This window comes from Peromyscus californicus, unplaced genomic scaffold (assembly GCF_007827085.1).
Source record: "Peromyscus californicus insignis strain IS unplaced genomic scaffold, ASM782708v3 Scaffold_3__1_contigs__length_106647218, whole genome shotgun sequence".
Taxonomy (NCBI): Eukaryota; Metazoa; Chordata; class Mammalia; order Rodentia; family Cricetidae; genus Peromyscus; species Peromyscus californicus.
This window is the reverse complement of record NW_026294551.1, coordinates 37,712,288-37,728,152: the sequence shown is the minus strand read 5'-3', so window position 1 is coordinate 37,728,152 and position 15,865 is coordinate 37,712,288. Positions and strand designations below refer to the sequence as shown.

At 38.6% G+C, this 15,865-nt stretch overlaps 1 protein-coding gene across 2 annotated transcripts in view; it reads right to left on the bottom strand.

Moving 5' to 3' along the window:
* Usp32 (ubiquitin specific peptidase 32) overlaps positions 1 to 15,865 on the bottom strand; it is a 162,635-nt gene that overhangs the window by 85,493 nt on the left and 61,277 nt on the right. The window lies entirely within an intron of this gene.

The following is a 15,865-nucleotide window of genomic DNA, read 5'->3' as shown; positions in this document are numbered from 1 at the left end:
CTTATTTATTTAGCAAGACAGCTGGACAGTGAGTTCCAGGGATCCTCCTGTCTCTACCTCCCCAGTACCAGGATTACAGGCATATACCACCAAATCTGACTTTTACATGGACGATGGGTATCTGGACTCAGGTCCTCATGCTATGCATCAAGAACTTTACCAACTGAGCTATTTCTCCAACCCCTAGGTCTTTTATTTTTAATCTTATTATTGTAATTATTAGTATGTGTTCATGGGGGTAGGGAGCATATGGTGTGTTTGTGTGTAGGCTACAGGACAATTTAATAGAGCCAGTCTTCTCCTTTTATCTTTATGAGAATTTCAGAAATCAAGCTGAGCCATCTCATCAGCAAGTAGTTTAAGGAAACAGCAAATAAACTCTTATCATAACCTTTTGGTGAGACAACACTATAAAAGTCACTGGAAAGGAAACTAGGTTTTGTTTTGTTTTGTTTTAAATGTATACAGTGTTCTGCCTGCATGTGCGCCTGCAGGCCAGAAGAGGACACCAGATCTCATTACAGATGGTGGTGAGCCACCATGTGGTTGCTGGGAACTGAACTCAGGACCTTTGGAAGAGCAGCAGCCAGTGCCCTTAACCTCTGAGCAATCTCTCCAGCCCAAAACTAGTTTTTTTTTCCACTATGATTCAGACTTTATTGCTTATTCGTCATGTCATTCCATACAATTTTGAGTAAACAGACTCTGAGAAAATATACTGGGAGCATTATCGGGTGATGGCAATATTGATGAAAGTGTTCACCACTGCCACCATCTGCCACAGAGATTTGTACAATTCATAGAAAAAGAGTAAAAATAGTTCACTGGCATTTAACTAGCATTATTCTTTGCAATCTAAGAACCACAATAACTTGGACAAGTGTAATAATCGTTAAAACAGAACAAAACACTTTTTTTTCCATTACAAGATGTTTCTTTAAAAAAAAACCAAACAAATCAAGATGACAATAAAAACTGCACAAAAAGAAGCCGGGTGGTGGTGGCGCACGCCTTTAATCCCAGCACTCGGGAGGCAGAGCCAGGCGGATCTCTGTGAGTTCGAGGCCAGCCTGGGCTACCACGCGAGTTCCAGGAAAAGGCGCAAAGCTACACAGAGAAACCCTGTCTTGAAAAAACCAAAAAAAAAAAAACTGCACAAAAAGAACCTTGAAAATAAAAGATGCCATAGTCTGGGTGTCTTCAATCTCAATATTACTCCAAGAGACAAAATGGGAGTCAGCTTTTTCAAATGAGAGCAAACTCTTTCACGGTAACCACACTTACTTTACAGCTCATATAATTTAACTGAAGTCAAGGGTAACTTTGGAAAATCTATGGATACCTACCTCTTAATCTGCTCTTACGCTAAGGTAACTTCTTTAAAAGCTAATTGTTGGTCTACACTACCCAGTACAACTTGGCATTCTAACAACGTTGAAGCACACACGGTCATCATAACTCACATACACACAGCAGTAAGTTTTCAGGTAAAACTATAGCAAGTTTCCTCTCCTAATGATTTTAAAAACCAAGCATGTATAACAACAGTTCAGCATGTGAAAGATTTGTATGTCTATTATTAAAAATCTGAGTCATCTCTCCAGCCCAAAACTAGTTTTTTTTTTTTTTTTTTTTTTCCAAGACAGGGTTTCTCTGTGTAGCTTTGGAGCCTGTCCTGGGACTCACTTGGTAGCCCAGGCTGGCCTCGAACTCACAGAGATCCGCCTGGCTCTGCCTCCCGAGTGCTGGGATTAAAGGCGTGCGCCACCACCGCCCGGCAAAACTAGTTTTTAATACACACAAAACTTCTACTTAAGAATACTGCTTCTGGGCCAGGATGGTGGAGCACGTCTTTAATCCCAGCACTTGGAGCAAGTTCCAGGCCAGCCAGAGCTACACAGAAAAACCCTGTGTCTGCCCCCACCCCCCAACAACAACAATAACAAAAACCCTGAAGTACCCACTTCAAATACTCAGCTAACTAGACTTGTTTAAAAGACAGTATTTTTTTTTTTTGGTTTTTCGAGACAGGGTTTCCCTGTGTAGCTTTGCGCCTTTCCTGGAACTCACTTGGTAGCCCAGGCTGGCCTCGAACTCACAGAGATCCGCCTGGCTCTGCCTCCCGAGTGCTGGGATTAAAGGCGTGCGCCACCCCCGCCCGGCTAAAAGACAGTATTTTTACACTTGTCATGGCAGCAGAAAGTGTGCTCTCTGAAGGGGAGAAGTGCATACAGGGATAGAGTGGTGGTGAAGGTAGAGGATAACAAACAAAATAAAGGAATGAAGTTGTCACACTAAAGCATATTATTTCATATGCTAACTTGAAAAAGTCATAGAGAAAACAATTCTAAGCCATGAACAAAGAATAGAAAAATCTGAAATTTTAGCTAATAGAAGAGTTGGAGCCTGATATCTAAAATAAGATGTCAATTCTCTACTCTCATCCTAAATAAGATGTCTGTTTACTCTATGATGAAGTGTGGTGACTACAGAAAAAAAAAAAAAAAAAAAAAAAACCTTTCCTTTTTCTCTAGAGAAACACTAGCTGAAGTCCTAAGCTTTCCTTAAAGTAATGACTTGGCAATATAAAGTATCTGACCCTGAAAGAAAAGGTGACAACAAAAGCTTTGTTCCCACTTGTATACTTCTCAGTACTGAAATTACAGTGGGTGTACAATAGAGAAGTTTAATCCACGGGGCTGGAGAGATGGCTCAGGGGTTAACAAAACTAGCTGCTCTTCTAGAGGACTTGGGTTTGAGGCCCAGCACAATCATAGTGGCTCACATTTGTCTAAAACTCTAGTCTTAGGGACTCCAGTGTCCATTTCTGGCCACCAAGACAACCAGGCATACATATGGTACACAGACATACATGTAGGCAATACACCAATACACATTAAAAATAAATACATAAAATGAAAAAAAATTAACACAGAAAAATTATATTAACTGATTTTAACTTTGGAAATTTTTCATTAACCTCCTGTAAAAATACACTGTAATGAAAATGTGGTAGGTGTGTGTGTGTGTGTGTGTGTGTGTGTGTGTGTGTGTGTGTGTGTATGTGAAAGGGGCGGGGGAGGGAGAGGGAGAAATAGGAAGATAAGCAGAAAATATTTAGAAGGAAAAAGAGATGGCAATAATGGAATGGTCACCTACTAGAAACATGCTTTAGTGCTGGCATACATACACTGTTCATTTTCTGAATATAGAATGCAAATTCTTCAATCAAACATCTGTAAATTTATCATAAGAAGTAGCAACTGAACTTCTGGAAAAGTTTCAATAACCTATTTTCACTTAAGAAAGTTAGAAGCAGGGCTGAAGAGATGCCTCAGTAGTTAAGAGCACTGGCTGTTCTTCCAAGGGACTCAGGTTCAATTTCCAGAACCCACATGACAGCTCACACCTATCTGTAACTCCAATTCCAGGAGATCTTGCTGTGGAATAATCTTCTGTATACTGTAAAGCTTTGTCACTCGAATTGGTTTAATAAAACAATGATTGGCCAGTAGCCAGGCAGGTGGGGGGGATCAAACTAAGGATGATGGGAAAGAGAGGGGTGGAATCAGGAGTCGCCAGCCAGATGCAGAGGGAGCAGGAGATAAATGTGCCATGCCAATAAAGGTACCGCCTTGTTGCAAAGCATAAACAGAAATATGGGTTAATTTAAATGTAAGAGTAGCTAACAGCAAGCCTGAGCTAGTGGCCAAGCATTTATAATTCATATTCATCCTCTGTGTTGGTTATTTGGGACCAGGTAGTTGGGACAGGAAACATCTGATTACAGAATCTGACACCCTCACATGAAGGCAAAACACCAATGCACACAAAATAATAATTTTTTAAAAAAGAAACTTAGAAGTAACAAATTTAATACCCCTTTTATTTGTATGTGGTAAATAAACGTGTAACAAAACTCACACTCCACTGGCTAAATAAGAATGAGTCTACATCCACCTGTAAGTATAATTCTTTCTGGGACTATCACAGCATACTATATTCTCAGTATTCTCAATTATTTGGCCTGACTTTTGGGCCATTCTAATCAAGTCTCACCTCACAGAAGGCTCCAACTCTAGAAGAAGCTCCTTAATGTCAGAATGGAGCCTCATGAAAAAGGCCAAGCTCATTATTTAAGTATTTTCATAAAGTAACACAGTCTTCTAATAGTTTTGAAGAGACAACCTGCTCCCAGAAGCAATGGCTTTCTGAGATCTACTTAGAACAGCTATAAGCCTTATGTCATTATGGACAAATAAGAGGATAGTGAAGTAGACATGGGTTTAGTTGGTGGTCTATAGTCTTGCAGTTACTGAAACACACTGAAAGAAGGCTCTAATACAAAATGTGGCAAGGGACTAGAACACACTGATTTATAGATGAGACAAATGTTAAAAAGAGCAATGTGCCGGGCAGTGGTGGCGCATGCCTTTAATCCCAGCACTCGGGAGGCAGAGCCAGGCGGATCTCTGTGAGTTCGAGGCCAGCCTGGGCTACCAAGTGAGTTCCAGGAAAGGCGCAAAGCTACACAGAGAAACCCTGTCTCGGAAAAAAAAAAAAAGAGCAATGTAATTTTTGATGCAAAAATATTCACAATAAATGACTGACCAAAAATTTACTCAAACTATGGCAATTATTTCTCAAAGAAATCAATGACTAAGTAGGCATCTCTTAATTTATTTGAAAATGTATTTCAAAAGATGTTGGGGTGAAGTATAGAGATGGCTCAGTGGTTAAGAGCACTGGCTGCTCTTCCAGAGGTCCTGAGCTCAATTCCCAGCAACCTCATGGGGCTTACAACCATCTTTAATAGAATATGATGCCCTCTTCTGGCATGCAGGTATACATGCAGAGCACTCATACATAAAACATAAAAATAAATAAAAATTAGAAAAAGATATTGTAGGAACACATTTTCTCCGAAAATTCCCACATAAAAATATGAAAAAGTTAAGAAAAACAATACTTTATAGTATTTATTTTTTTTTTCTTTGTGTAGCCTTAGCTGTTCTGGAATTCACTCTGTAGATCAGGTTGGCCTCAAACTCACAGAGAGCCACCTGCCTGTGCCTCCCAAGTGCTAGGATTAAAGGTTATGACACCACTGCCCAACCTTTATAACGTTTTTTAAAACAACAATTTCAATCCTTTTTATTACTTATTTTACTGGTCATTAAGTGAGCAACTGTTCAACTATGTTCACTGATCAAGTGAAATTTATTATGAAAGAAGAAATAGAAAAAATAACTTGAAAGTCCCTGAAGAAAGCATAACCGCAACAGCCACATGACAACCTGCTTTGCCTGCAATTACAAGCTACTGATAAAACATTAAAGACTAAAACGAATGTGTCAATAAACTGTTCCTAAATCTTAAAATTATAAAATTCTAATAAGCATGTATTTTGAGGTTCAGATACCCCAATTTTGCCACCATGTAGCCATCTAGTTTTGAGAAGGCTTTTTGTTTGTTTTTAATCTTCTTATAAGCCTAGTTTCTTCATTTGTAAGAGGAAATAAATTCAACCTCAGAGATGATACAAGTATTAAATGACATTACATCCATGGAGTACAGTGCCGTTGTAATAAATGTTCAATCTGCATACCATATATTGGTATTTTCAACCATGCCAAGTATTTTTGGCATAAAAAGTACAGGAGCACTGGGTGGTGGTACATGCCTTTAACCCCAGCACTCGGGAGGCAGAACCAGGAGGATCTCTGTGAGTTTAAGGCCAGCCTGGTCTACAGAGCGAGATCCAGGACAGGCTCCAAAGCTACACAGAGAAACCCTGTCTGGAAAAACAAAAACCAAACAAAAAAGTACAGGAGCTCTTTCAACAACCATAAACATAAGTATTTGTCAGTTGAAAATAAAATTTTAAAGTATATAAAATCCTGTGAATATTAAATAAAATACATTATGTGTCTGACATAGGACTAAAACCTACAGTTATGATTGTGAATAAGACTAATATATGTTGAGTACAAGCACAACTAGTCATTTTAACCTAATGTGGAAAGCATGGCAACAGAAGAGACAGAGGGTTTTCTTTTAATATCTTTTTTAGATTTCTTTATATGTATAAATGTTTTGTCCCCATTATGTCTGTCCACCCACATGCATGACTGGTGCCCATGGAGGTCAGAAACAGCATCAGACCTCCTGAAACTGTAAAAGTATCTAAAGCATTAGCCAGGGGATGAAAAAGGAGTATGGCAAGAGGAGACTACCAGCAGGAATAAATACAATGTTTAAAATCTTTTTGTTGTTGTTGTTGTTGTTGTTTTTAATTTTGTTTTTCAAGACAGGGTTTCTCTGTGTAGCTTTGGAGCCTGTCCTGGAACTTGCTCTGTAGACCAGGTTGGCCTTGAACTCACTGAGATCTGCCTGCCCCTGCCTCCACCACCTGGCGATGTTTAAAATCTTAAGGCTAGGAGATAGATGTGGCTCAGTGGTAGAAGACTAATCTAGCACAATACCCTAGGTTCAGTCTCTATATAGGAAAAAGAAGAAAAACAAAAAACAAAGGTAAGATATACAGCAATTAAAAAGTATGGGGTTTTAATTAAAAAACCAAAGAAAAGGTCAACTTTTATGTTTTGTATGTCAAGTTCTGCTATATATCCCAAGGCCTTATGCCATAGAAATAAGATGAAAGACAATAATGACAAATGAACAATGTTTTTAAAAAATGACAATTTAATTTGGAACTAGGAATGGTGGTGGCACACAGCTTTAATCCCAGCACCCAGGAGGCAGGGGCAGGTGGGTCTCTGAGTTTGAGCCAGTGTGGCCTACAGAGCGAGTCCAGGACAGCCAGAGCGAAACAGAGAAACCCTGTCTTGAAACTGCCCCCTTCACTCCATACAACCTCCCCTCCTTTTAAAACCCAAACCAACCAAACAAAAACTAAAACAAAAAAAAAAAGGAGGGTCTGGGGCATATGCTTCAGTGATAAAAATGTGTGTTCAGCAGATAGGAGATTTTAGGTTCATTACATAGTAGCAAAAAAAGAAAGAAAAAAAAGTTCTTTTGGAACTAGTTGTTAATTCAATAGTGTTTGGCTAGGGCTATCTTGTAGCACAGAATGAGGTAAAAACAGATTGTAGAAAAACTGACTAAAATTAAATGCATTTTGAATTTTAGTCTACTTCTGCAAACTCCAAAGACATGTGTGCTAAGTAATTATGGACAGGAAAGGGTTATTACAAGAAAAGCAAAAATGTCCAATGTTTGGCCTTTAAGGTAGAATCATCTCCCCAGTCTTTTTTGTTTGTTTTGTTTGAGAAAGAATTTTAGTTTATATCCCTGGCTAGCCTGATACTGTCTATGCAGCCCAGACCTGTCTCAAACTTACCACAATCTACCAGCCTCGGACTTCTGAGTGTGGGCATTATAGATATTAATTTAATAATGTATTTACTATTCTATTTCAAACAGTGTCTATGGTCAGTCTATTATCAGTACACTGGCCTGGAAGAGTAAATGGCTTTAAAGATGAACTTAAGAATCCTGTATACGCCGGGCGATGGTGGCGCACGCCTTTAATCCCAGCACTCGGGAGGCAGAGCCAGGCGGATCTCTGTGAGTTCGAGGCCAGCCTGGACTACCAAGTGAGTTCCAGGAAAGGCGCAAAGCTACACAGAGAAACCCTGTCTCGAAAAACCAAAAAAAAAAAAAAAAAAAAAAAAAAAAGAATCCTGTATACATTTGGTAGACTTGTTTTGTTTAATTTTAAACTTTAATTTATTTTTAATTATATATATATTTGTCTGTGCAGGAGTGTGTGCACATTGAGTATAGGTGTCTCTGGAGCCAGAAGAGGGCATCTAACCCCTGGAGCTGGAGCTGAGGTTACAGGTGGCTGTGAACCGCTAAACATGGGTGCTGGGAACTAAACTCAGTCTTCTGCAAGAACAGTACTCATTCTCAAACCCTGAGCCATCTCTTCAGCCCCTATATTAAAAAATTTATGATTATTGTGTTTTGTGCATATGTTTTGGCATGTGTGCTATCACAAACATGTGGAGGTCACAGGGCAATTCTACTAGGTCAGTTCTCTTCTACCTTCACACAGGTTCCAGGTATTGAACTTAGGTCACCAGGCTTGTGTGGCAAGTGTTTTCAGACATCTCACTAGCCACAAATTTGATTCTGTTGTTTTGTTTTTGAGACAGGATCTCATTATATGGCTCATACTGATACTAAGTTCATAATTCTGCCTCAGTTTCCTAAGTGCTGAAATTATAGACATGTACCACTATGCCTGACCAACTTTCTTGCAGTCCAAGAGATAGAATCCAGGGTCTTGTAATGAGAGGCAAGCTCTCTACCATGAATGTCATCTTTAGCCCCAATCCTCCCATCCCTACCCAAATCAAATATACTCAGGTATTTAAATAGTAAGTTATGATAGAAAACATAACCATCTTAGAAAAACCTAACAATCTCGATTTTTGAAAAAGTGGTTTCTATTAACCATAAAAAACTACAACTTTGAATGGGTCCTAACTTCTAATGATTAAATATGTACATCTGAACCAGGCAGTGGTGACGAATACATTTAATCCCAACACTCAGAAGGTAGAGGCAGGTGGATCTCTGAGTTCCAGGACATCCAAGGCTACACAGAGAAATCCTGTCTCGATAAAACAAAACAAAACAAAAACAACAAAAAAACTGTATCTAATAAGCAAATATGGACGGAAGTCAAGAAAAGAAACTAGAAAGGAACACATGAGCAGGGTGGGAGGAAGACACTTCAAAGGAGGGAGATAGAGAAGACAACAGAGTTCATAAATGTGTTAAAAAAGAAAGAGGAACACTGGGAGGGAAAGGGTATTGTGGGAAGTTGAGAGGCAGAGAGATGTGGCACAGAGGAGCAAGGAGAGAGAAAAAAGAAATTAACCAAAATAAAGTGTGTCTGTAAATTCAGAAAGGAAACCTTTTACTTTGTAAGGCAATTAAAGTGAAAACAAAAACATCTATAATTTTGAGTTTAAGTTCTAATTCAGTTTCCCAATTTAACCAAAAGCAAAATAACAGCTTGAAAATTTACAGGTCTGAAAAACGTGCTTACCATGACAAAAATCTATTGAGTTTTTTGTTACATTTATTACTCTGTGTATGTATATTTCACTCACACTTCCATATTGAAAGCATTCATCATTGAAAGCATTTAGGGCAGGAATCTAGAAGCAGGAGCTGATGCAGAGACCATGGAGGAGTGCTGCTTATTGGCTTGCTCTTCATGGTTTGCTCAGTCTTATTTCTTTATAAAATTTAAGACCACCAACCCAGGGGTATCCCCACCAACAATGGGCTTCCCCCGCCCCCATCAATTGCTAATTAAGAAAACACCCTACATATAGGTTTACCTATAGCCCAATTATATGGGGCATTTTCTCTCAGATGGCTTTAGCCTTTGTCAAGCTGACACAAAACTAGCCAGGACTGGCTCCTATAATTGAGAAGAGATGGCATGAACAATAAATAAGACTGTTTCAAATAATTACACCACAGGATAAAAGTGTAAGTTCAATAAAGAAGGGCACAAAAAGTTGTTATAAAAACTCAGGGGGTGGAGCAATACCCCAGTGGTTAAGAGCAGTTATTGCTCTTGCAGAGGACCCACATGGTGGCTCACAACCATCTTAACTCCAGTTCCAGGGCATCAAATGTCTCTTCTGACCTCTGCACATATGTGGGACATATACATACACTCATACATACACACAAAATAAAACTAAAAATTGAAAAACTCAATAGAAAGAAGTGGACTTCTGATAGGACTGCAGTAAAGGTTACATTCAAAGTTGGTAAACTGCTTGCTTTGCAAGCATGAGGACCAGAAACCAAACTCCAGAAAACATATTTTTAAAAAGCCAGGTAGCCGGGTGGTGGTGGCACACACCTTTAACCCCAGCACTTGGAAGGCAAAGGCAGGCAAGTTCGAGGTCAGTCTGGTCTACAGAATAAGATCCAGGACAGCCAGGCAGCCAGAGCTACATAGAAAAACCCTGTCTTTAAAATAAAAAAATGCCAGACAAGCTTGTTATACCAGCCCTGAAGAGATAGAAACAGGCTAGCCTACCAAGTCTATTGGCAAGCTCCAGGTGAATGAGGGACCCTGTTAGACCATTTAAAATAAAATATAGTAATAATAATAATAATAATAATAATAATAATAAGGTAGGTGAGGGGATGTCATTTAAATCTTTAAGATTTAATAGGCAGGAAAAAAGGAAATTTTAGTGTCAGAAAAGACCAAGAGCAGAGTAGTTTTTTTCTTGTTTTTGTTTTGTTTGTTTGTTTTTGTTTTGTTTTTGGTAATTACTGAAAAGTACAAATAGTAGAATTTAACAGTTAAGATTGTGTTGTGATATTTTGTTTGTTCTGACAAAGCCTGCCTGAAGGTCAGTAGGTGGAGCTAGCCACTAGTTAACCATAGAGGTCTGGGGGTCTGTACAGACAGGAGACAGGAAGTGATATGGTTGGGTGGAGAGAGGAAGTGATGAGGCAGGGCAGACACAGGAGCTTGGCCCTTTTTCTGTCTGAGGAGTCAAAAAGTAAGAGGTGGCTGTGGCTGCACCTTTGCTACTCTGATCTTTCAGCTTTTACCCCAATATCTGACTCCGGGTTTGTATTATTAAGACTAATTAGGACCATGCTTCATCTGGCATCCAACTTTTGGGTTACAAATTCACAAAAAGAGCTGCTTGCCTGTGGCCAGACCATAGATGCATGGGAGAGGGGAGTGGGGGAGGGTGGGGGTGGGGTGGGGAGATGCTCCTGTTGGATTCACCACCCAATTGATTAGGTTTCCCTTTCTTTTTCCTCTGAGTCTGGGATTTTTTCTGTTGCAGCCTCTCTGCAGCAAATTCCACAGGCACTTGGGCTCCAACTGCTATAGGAGTTAGTGTTAGCATTCAGACCCGCCCCTTGAGCACCTGGCCAATATGCAGGCAATACCTTGACCCATTAAAATCCTGACAACATCATCCTATGTAGCCCATTTGTTCATGTGCTAAACCAGCTTTAAGAGGTGGGCAGAGCCCATCTTTCTCTCTCTATTCCCACAGGGTCGCGTCGGCACCTCCTCTCTTCCACCTTTCCCATCTCTTTTTCTTCCTCTTCTCTCTTCAGCTCCCTTCTCTCCCTTCCCCCCAATAAAACCCTCCACTTGAGTAGTCTGCATAGTGTATCTCTCCGAGGCTCCGACGCTGTGACTGCCGCATGCCATTTATAAAATACAACAGTTAGCCCCTTAGCACCACCAGCCAGCTCTGCCTTTAGGTTGCTCCTGCTACACGTGCTTCTTCCTCACCATCCCCTATGTGTGTTTTTCAGACAGCAGGTTCCCTCCCCCCAGTGAACTGTGGGTATTCACCAGGCCCGTTCCTCGGGATGCTGACAAACTAGGTAGCTGCCTTGAAAACCTGCTCAGGCCCCAAAGTCAAATTCGGTTCAGTCACTGTGAAAGAAACTCCTTCCTAGAGCAATTAAAGAACCTAATGCCTAATATAAAAAACCATACTGCTTTGGATGATGGAACAGATTTAGAAGATGAAGATAAAAACTTCAGAAGAAACAATAAGGCAAACATTTGGCAAACTTCCATAAATGATCAAAGACCAAAGTTAAAAATACGAATAAATGACACTGTCAAAAAAAAAAAAAATGACACTGTCTTTGAAGATCTTGTAGACACAGGTGCAGATGTAACAATAATTGTATCAGAATCTTAGCATCCAAACTGGCCTCTTCAGGAGGTAAATGTTCACCTTTTAGGGATTGGAACTTTATCTCAGGTAAAACAGAGCTTGAGATGGGTCGAAAGTATAGGGCCAGAAGACAGAGAGATAAAGCCATATGTGGCTAACATAGCAATGAGTTCATGGGGACATGGTTTGTTACAGCAATGGAATAACCAGATTAACATTCCTCCAATCTCAAAAACAAACCATAAACTAACGTATTTTCCTGGGAAAAATATTAAAGGGTATTATAAAGAATAGTCACCGATCATTCAGGTTGTAAAAGAACAGGGCACAGCAGGATTTAAACAGTCCAAGAGAATTATCAGCTGAAGCTGAGAGAGAATTGGCTTTGGTAGAAAAGAAATTACAGCATGCATATGTGGATCGTTTGGATCTAGAGCTTGATTGCATTCTGGTTACTTTACCCTCTACACATTCCCCTACAGGGAATTTAGTGCAGAGGGAAGATATTATCTTAGAATGGATATTTTTACCACATAAACAGAGTAAAAAATTAAAAACTTATGTGGAAAAGGTTTCTTAATTGATTCTAAAAGGAAAATTGAGACTTTGTCATTTAGCAGGAATAGACCCAGCAGAAATTGTAGTACTTTTTACTAATGCTGAAATTGACTCATTATGGGCAGAAAATCAACACTGGCAAATCACTTGCAGCAATTTTTTGGGAAAGATTAACAACAAATATCCCAAAAGCAAGAGAATTCAATTTATAAAGAGAACTGACTGGCTCCTTCCTCACATTGTACAGGAAACCCAATTTCTGGAGACCCTACATTCTATATTAATGCAAATAAATCAGGAAAAGCAGGTTAATTTGAATAAAGTGGCTCAAAGCCCTTATGATTCTGTCCAAAAGTAAGAATTATATGCTATTTTTTTTCGGCGCTGAGGACCGAACCCACTGAGCTAAATCCCCAACCCCCTATATGCTATTTTCATGGCATTATTAGATTTTCCAGAACGTCTTAATATAGTTACTGATTCTCAATATGCAGAAAAAGTTGTTTTACATATTGAAACCACTGAATTTATACCAGATGATTCAGAATTGACTTTATTATTTATTCAGTTACAAGAAATAATCAGGAAAAGGAATTATCCCATATATATATATATATATAACACACATCAGATCCCATTCAGGTCTGCCAGGCCTTCTAGCATAATGTAATGATGAAATTGATCAGTTATTAGTAGGAAATGTGCTGGATGCCTCAGAATTTCATAAAAACCACCAATAGCAAAGTTTTAAAAAAAGATTTTACCATCATTTGGCAACAAGCCAAGGAAATGCCCTAGTTGTTCTTTATACAACCAAACTCCACTACCTGCAGGAAGTAACCCAAAATGTACTTAAAGAAATGAAAACTGGCAGATGGTGTGTTTCATTTTACAGAATTTGGAAAATTAAAATATGTATACCACACCATAGATACATATTCAGGATTTCAATGGGCAACTGCTTTGAGTTCTGAAAAGGCTGATTCTATAATCACACATTTGTTAGAAGTTATGGCCATCATGGGTATACCTGCACAAATTAAGACTAACAATACTCCAGCATATGTATCTAGTAAAATGAAACAGTTTTTTTGTATATTACAATATAAAGCATATTACAAGTATACTACACAATCCTACAGGGCAAGCAGTTATAGAGAGATCAAATCGAACTCTAAAGGATATGCTAATAAACAGAATAATAAAGACCCCCAGAAATAATACTTTATTTACTTTAAATTTTCTAAATGCTAATGAGAAAGGAATGACAGCTGCAGAGAGACATCAGATAATAGAAAAAAAACTTCTGAATTAAATCAGCCTGTATACTTTAAAGATGTGTTGACCTCAGAATGAAAACCAGGATATATATATGTTATGTTGGAGAAGAGGTTTTGCTTTTGTTTTCCACAGGAGAAGAAAAGCTATGGATATTATCAAAACTGATAAAGATTAGAGAGGTCTTGATTAGAAGAGTACATAGTTCATCAAACAGCATGGCCTTTCAATCTAAACTAACCTATAAAACTAACAAATGCTTTTCATTTGATCAGATATAATTTGAGAAACCCACGGTAGTCTGGAAAAAAGCTGAACAAAGGAGATTAGATTGAGGGTTCTGGTTTTGAGAAAAAAGGGGGAGATATAGAAATAGGATAAATGGGTAGATTATTGAATCTACTTTTTTTGTTTTGTTTTTGTTTTTCAAGACAGGGTTTCTCTGTGTAGTTTTGGTGCCTGTCCTGGATCTTGCTCTATAGACCAGGCTGGCCTCGAACTCACAGATATCTGCCTTGGTTCTGCCTCCCGAGTGCTGGAATTAAAGGCATGTGCCACTGCGCCGGCTGATTCTATTTTTAGACAAAACTAACAACAAAAAAAAAAAACCCACTAGTTTTAACATTTTACATTGGCTTAGATTTCTGTATATTGATACAAAATTGAGGTTATTTTTGTTATACTGTACATATGCTACAGAAAGGATAGGATAAAAAGGTAGATTATTGATTCTACTTTTAAACCAAAAAAGCAACTACTAGTTTTAAATATTTTACACTGGCTTGGATTTTTGTATTCTGATACAAAATTGAGGTTATTTTTGTTAGAACATATTATATATACATTTCTACTCTTGTTCAAGGTATTCTACCTATACAGCTCGTTTAACAATGCAATGCAAATTTCTAGTTCTTGAATGTTATTATTACAAACTATTTAGAATAATAAAGAAATGCAGGTTAGTAGTTAGTCACCTATTACACTCAAATTGTAGTCATATTAGGTATGTTTTCTAGGTCAAACATATATTTTAGGTCAACAGGTGGTCTTCAAATACTTCAGAGATCTACAGAATATGGTATTTAAGATGTTTTAATAACATAGATTCTTTCTTTTTTTGGAGGGGGGGTTTCGGGACAGGGTTTTTCTGTGTAGTTTTGGTGCCTGTCCTGGATCTCGCTCTGTAGACCAGGCTGGCCTCAAACTCACAGAGATCTACCTGGTTCTTCCTCCTGAGTGCTGGGATTAAAGGTGTGCACCACTGCCCCACAGCTGGTTCTTTTTTTTTTTTTTTAATGACAATGAGACACCAATCTACTTCAGAGAAGATGGTGGGCACCAATAAAACTCCACATGGAGTTTTCTTTCTTTGTGGCAAAAGATAGCCATTGGGCAAGAAAGTGCCGTTGCCTTAACTGCTGACAGTATGCTGTCCAAACTGGACAAGCAGGAAACAAAAGAAAGTGACTGCCGAACTTTGCAAAGACAAGGTAGGACAACCCTTCAGAATATCCTGCTTCACAGAAAAGTCTGTCAGATATTCTAGGTCTGCAGGCTGAAGATGGCTGCCCCAATGTTACAAAGGAATCTTGGGTGACTCTCCAGACAGCCAGCTGTTTCTGTCATTTCTCACATATTTGTGAAGTCACTTGCTTGCACTTCCTGCTTACTCAGTTAATATTATTTCCTTCTCAGGTCTCTACGGGAGTTGAAGACTAGATAGTTATAGTTACAGTTTTTCTTGTTAACAAATTCAGAGAAGAAACTCACAAAAGAAATGTAAGGTGTATAAGGTTGAGAAACATTAAAAAATAGTTTTGGGTTGGTAATACATATTAGATAGAAGGTAAATTAGTTATAACCCTTTGAACTCACCAAAATAGAACAGATACTGGAGTATTTCCTCTAAATTTGTCAAATGTCAATGGACTAGGCATTGTTGATGTAATTACTGCCTGTATATATTTGTATAAAGTTACTGTACTTATTGTATATAGTTTTTCTATGTTAGTTAAAACCTCTATTTTAGACAAATGGGGAAAATGTGATATTGTGTTTGTGTTCTGACAAATAAAGCTTACCTGAAAATCAGAGGGTGGAACTAGCCACTAGTTAACCATAGAGGTCTGGAGGTCTGTACAGACAGGAATAGGAAGTGATATGGTTGGGCGGAGATAGGAAGTGATAAGGCGGGGTGGAGATAGGAGCCTGGCTCCCTTTTTTTTTTTTTTTAAATTTATTATGTATACAGTGTTCTGCCTGCATGTATACCTGCAGGCCAGAAGAGGGCACCAGATCTC